The sequence below is a fragment of the Varanus komodoensis genome, unplaced genomic scaffold (genome assembly GCF_004798865.1).
Source record: "Varanus komodoensis strain SLA01 unplaced genomic scaffold, ASM479886v1 scaffold32, whole genome shotgun sequence".
NCBI lineage: Eukaryota > Metazoa > Chordata > Lepidosauria > Squamata > Varanidae > Varanus > Varanus komodoensis.
Genome location: NW_025335798.1, coordinates 24,433,133 through 24,439,132, shown reverse-complemented (window position 1 = coordinate 24,439,132; position 6,000 = coordinate 24,433,133).

The following is a 6,000-nucleotide window of genomic DNA, read 5'->3' as shown; positions in this document are numbered from 1 at the left end:
TTTTATTTTTGGTATACTCAATCCTGCCCAACCCCACAACCTGAAAGGAAGCCACAACCTTAAATTTGGAAGAGCTGAGCAGGCATTGTGCATTTTGGGAGGCTTTCGTTCCAAGGTGACTTGATGGCAAGTAACAACATCATAATGAAGGGCAGGGCAGTAAAGATAAATTATGTTCTTTGCAGAATTAGTGGGCAGGGCCAAGATTTCTTATCACATATCTCCAAAATGAGGTCTGTCTACATTGGATGGAAGTAGAATGGCTTTGTTCATCTGAGGGTGGATGGGAAGTAAGTCATGGTGGCTGATTCCCCCCACCTCACTCATGTTCTGGGAAAATTTGTACAATTGCAAAAAAGTAGTGTGACTTGTGCCATGTGAACCCGGGCAGGGTGGCTTGCTGCCAGCCAGAGCCTGCACATTCATTCTTCCTTGATTGTGAGAACCTGGTCAGTGAATAACCATTCAGAGCCATTCTGAGTGTTTGATTAAGACCAAAACTCTGCTGCAGATCAAATACAGGCATCCTCCTGTCTAGCTTTGTCTCCCATTGTCAGTAATATTGTAAGCCAGTCAGTTATTTCCCAGGCCGCTACTCTTAGCTCCATACAGAAAGACAGGCTGGAATAATAGCTTGATGTAAAAGGATCCAGAAAGAACCCCAAAATCAGCTTTGCAGGCCTGACCTTTCATTATGTGTTCCCTCTGACTGCAATTTTTCTACCAAGGCAGCTGACAGTGTCAAGCGCTGCAAATGTTAATCTGCGTGCTGGTATTAGCAAAACTTTGCTTTCTTAATCAGACCGTATCTTAAGCAGCTTAGCTTTTCCTCTGCCTGTAATAGTCCAATAAATAGGCCACTCAGCACTTTAGCACTCCTACTGTCTGACTGGTGCTTAGCAGACAGACAGGTGTGCCCTAGTTCGGGATGTCATGCAGATGCTCAGCATGGGCCCCTGCTTGGCTGTGGCACGTCTGCATGTCCTTAACCATGCCCAGCATCCATGGCAGCCCTGGCGGATGAGAGTACATTGCTGGCACATTTTGACTTGGGCTGGACTCTGTGAGGGCAGGGGTAGAGTGGCCCTCTCATTTAACATAAAGAACAGCAGTGTGATCTCACACACACACACAGCCGCACTTATAGATCTCCAGTGGGATGACCTTTGCCAGGAGAGCAACCGGGAGGGGGTGCATCTCTGTTAGTTTTTCTGGACCTCTCAAAAGTTATTGATACTATTGACCATGGTATCCTTCTAGATAGGCTGGTCGGGTTGGGATTAGGAAGCACTGCTTTGCAGTGATTCAGCTCCTACTTGGCTGGCCGATTCCAGATGGTGTCACTGCGGGTATGCACCATGGTAGTGATGCCAGGGAGTCTGTCTGGGTTCCATTTTATCCCCCATGCTGTTTAACAACTACAGGAAACCTCTGGGAGAGGTTATTTGGAGGTTCAGACTGAGGAGTCAGCAATACACTGATGACACCCAGCTCTACCTCTCATTCTCATCCAACCCAGGTGAGGCGGCAACTGTTCTAAACTGGTGTCTGGGCAGTGTGATGGACTGGATGAGGGCCAATGAATTGAAACTTAATCCAGATGAGATGCAAGCGTTACTGGTGAGTGGGCTGGTCGTTCAGGTGAGTGATATTTGCCCTGTTCTGGATGGGGTTGTACCTCCTCTAAAGGACACAATATGCATCTTGGGAGTACTCCTTGACCCTGAGCTATCCTTGGAATTCCTCTGGCTTCTGTGGCAAGGAGAGCCTTCCTCCAGCTAAGGCTGGTCCGTCAGCTGCCCTTTACCTGGATAGACAAGCCCTGGCAACAGCAACCCATACACTGGTAACCACCCACTTGGACTATTGTAACACACTTTACATGGGGCTGCCCTTGAAAATTGCCTGGACATTGCAGTTGGTTCTAAACAGAGCTGCCAGGATATTGACTGGGACCAGTATGCATGAGCGCATTACACCAGGCTTATACCAGTTTTACTGGCTGTCGATTGAAGTCTGGGCCTGATTTAAGCCATTGATGATGACATATAAAGTCTTCCACGGTTTAGGGCCTAAATATCTAAAGGAACATTTCCTTCCATATGAGGCTGCTGAGACCTTAAGATCTCCTGCAGAGGTCATTCACTGAAAGCCCTCCTTGAATTAGGTGAGGAAGGCTGTTACAAGGAGAAGGGCCTTTTATCTGTTCCATCAAGGGGTCCCAACTATGGAACTTGCTTCCCATAGAGAGTCACCTGGTGCTGACACTTTATTCATTCTAGCACCAGGCCAAAACCATTTTATTTACCCAGTTTTTTAATTGTTAGATAATTTATATCTTGATTATTGTATTTTAAACTCAAGTATTGGCAATTTGAGTTTTTCATTGTTCTGATGTTTTAACTTTTTGTAAATGGTCTCGAGATTCCCTAGGAAAATAAGATGGCATAGAATTTTTTAAACAAACAAACAAACAAACAAACCATCTTTTTGGTTGGTTGGCTTGATCTACCAAATGGAAAGCATTCCAACTTTCATCTTCTTTCCTAATACGTATTTCAACCTACCAGCAATCTTTCCCAGGTATATTTATCCTTCCTCCCACAGAAGCATTGATGTATGAAATCTATTTATGCATAAATCCCAGGGAAAGAACCAGGGAGCTTGGGGTCTAATCCAAGTGCCTGGGAAACCTTTGTAGTTTTCACTGAGTTCCCTGACGGCCAAAAGGTGAGCTATAAATGTTATAAAACAAATAATACTTAAATATGTTCCTGAAGAAGAGTAAAGACACAAGTTTGGGAGCTTGAACTCACTGAGTTTTATTTTGGATGAGACACAAGGCAGCTGTCCCTTCAGAGTCTGGCCAGAGTCAAAATGGACACGCGATGTATTCCGCATCAGTCGCAGCACACTCAGGCACTCCACAGCCCAGCAGTTGCTGCTGACAGGCTCCTTCAAGCCTCTTCCCTTCTTCACCATTGCAGCCTGCTTGTTCGCGTCCACGTGTCTCTCCCTCTGGCCTTTTGTGGCCGTTGAACCCTAACAAAGGGCCAGGCTGGTGGTAGCGATGATGACAATGCTGGTGGTGAGAAGGAGGCTCAGCAGAGGCTGCCTTCGCGTTGCTCGCTGTCGCCCTGCCTGTCGAGCAAGCAAGAGGTAGAAATGAGGGTGCTGGCACTGGTGGTGAGAAGGTGGATTCACTCTGGGAGGGGGGCCACTGGGGTGTCTGGCCCGACTGGATTTGAGGCACACTTTGTAATTTGGCTGCAAGCAATATTTGGACTCCTGGTGCTTGGCAATATAGTATAATATAGCATAAACTGGACATATATTACCAAAAGAAACCATCAGAAAAGGGTTCCATATTTTTCTACCCATACATCTGAACTACTTCTGTCATATAACTTGTCCAGATTCTCAGGACCCCTATCCGGAGTACCGAAAGGCATGTCCCTTCAGCTAAAGAACAGGAGCCTAGTATGAAAAGTGGTTTTGATATTCCTAGCTGGAAATCCTTCCTGAACAACACATCTGATCATCAAACAAGGTCTCATTACTTCCTACGCTCATGCCATCTGCTAAGATGGCACCATGCCTGATAACCAGATGGCTTCCCATTTTCAGAAGGCCAGAGGTGATAGAAAAAGATGGGTTTATATAACATTGTTAATGTCACCTTTTTTGCATTCCATCCACCCTGACAGATTAGACAAATTGGCATTACTGCAATATATGCAGTGCCTCTTTGAAAACTGAAGGAATCAGATGGGAGGAAGAGTGTTAGGGATGATGACCTACCTCCTTTCCAAAGCCTGATCATCACTCTAATCGTCAGATGTGAATATCACAATGCAAGAGAGAAAGAAGCCCTGTTTCCAGCAGTACCTATTTGCCAAAATCCAAGACTAGCTTTAATATATGTGATTGAGGACCATAGGGACCATATGGGGCTTTAAAAAAATACACACGAATTTGACCTGTGGGCACTCCAAATGAAAGTCTAGTGAAATGAAAATATAGTGAAAATATATTTATATTTTCTATAAATGAAAATATAGTGAAATTTTCTTGGAGGAAAGATGGAAGTGGACCTCCCTAATGTGGAACCTTTCCAAGACGCAGCATCAGCTACATAAACTGTTCTCAGATTTTTTTCACTGGACAAACAATTACTGCAGATTAAGTCTGATCAACATGGGAGACATTCATCGCATTTGGCAAGACCTCATCTACAGAAGGAGTGCAACAACTTCAGACAAAACTTCCACAACACCTATAGAGATATATAGATATATACACTGCGAAAGCAAGTTAGAAGCAGAGACTTCAAAGAAACCAACTGAAAAACATAAATAGGAAAAAAACTTTAACATGAATAGATGCTCACATTAATTTTTCGTAACAGCAGTCAGTTTTGCATTTACAGAATACCAGATATGGCAAGAATTGCCTTGATGGATCAGGTGAAAGTTCAGTCTGTGTGATGATATCCAAAGGGCTGAACTCTGATGTACTTTGAGGAAACAAAAGGAGAGAAATGAAGCATGAAGAGTAAGACAAGGGTTTCCTCTCCTACCTATGTGAACTTTTGTGACAGATGTTGAGCACCGCCTGATAGGTGCTCAACATGTAGACAAATGTGATGTGTGAACCGGCTTATACACACTGATCCAGCAGGCAAGATCAACTTCAATTCTGCTGAGCAAATACAGCAGCTGATAAAGAAAACCATGAAATGCTGCCACCAAAACATTAAAAACCTGTGGAAAAGTATGTTGAATACCCAACATAAACTTCTATCGCAGTTCTTATAGAAATATTAACAGTAATGTCTTGGTTTGGGCTGTCTTAGCTATCTTACCACTAGTGCTACATGACGCTAGACAATCCCACCACTTGCAGAATGACAGTGGGACCAAGATGTGGAATGTGAAGGAAAAAAACATGCTGATACATTTTTTAATACTGGACTCAGAAACTGAATCTTCCCAGTTGAGCGCATTCCCAACATCTTGGCAAATTTCCTTCAGGGGTTCCCAGTCTGCCTACATACGATCTAAAGGAACATCTTTTTCCCTCCATGCCCACCCGCCCCTTAAGAGCTGCAGCGGAGGCCCTGCTCCGGAAACCCTCCTTGAAGGAGGTGAGGAGAGAACATACTTGGAGGAGGGCCTTCTCTGCGGTGGCACCCCGGCTATGGTCCCCCTGGCGCTAGCACTGTGTGCTTTTCGGCCCCAGTTCAAGACCTTTTTATTCTTCCGTACTTTTAATGTTTAATTTCAACTATGTTTTTATGCTCAGTTCATACATTGTTTGTATTATTTGGGTATATATGTATTTATTGGATTTGAATTTTAAGCTGACCAGAGACCCACTGGGTACTGGACAGGGTAAAAATACCAGATAAATAAATAAATAAATAAATAAATAAATAAATAAATAACATCTATTGTACAGAATATGAAAAGTCACCTGCGCATCCAGGTAGTTAGTGCACCTGCTTTCTACGCTTGTGTTGCCCATCTAGACACGATATGGTGCTGCAGAAGAGCCAGGCAGGTGCAATGGTTCCCTGACCTTCGCAAAGTGCCCCATTCAACATTGTTCCAGCAAGCAAGTACGTAGCTAGTCTTTCATGAACATTATTAGAGTGGATGAGCATCTGGATGCACATGGTGTTTAATGTGATGCTCACTTCCATCCCCCAAAGTGGTAATTTGCATGGCCCTATACTAGTAGACTCAGTTCCTCCAATGCTGCATATGCACCTTGGGCCCTTTGAGCAAATACAAATGCAACATCCATTTTCATTAGTTCTCTCTCTTGCACCCTTTCTTTCCAGCATAGCATGTCCAAATAGCCTCAACATCAATGGGGATGGTCATTGTCTGTGCACAGCTATCTGATTGTTCAAGTATGAAGCTTCTAAAAGCAGCCATTCTCTGGTTCAACAATCTCCTCCAGATTCATTAGGAGACTGAGTGGATCCAGAGCACC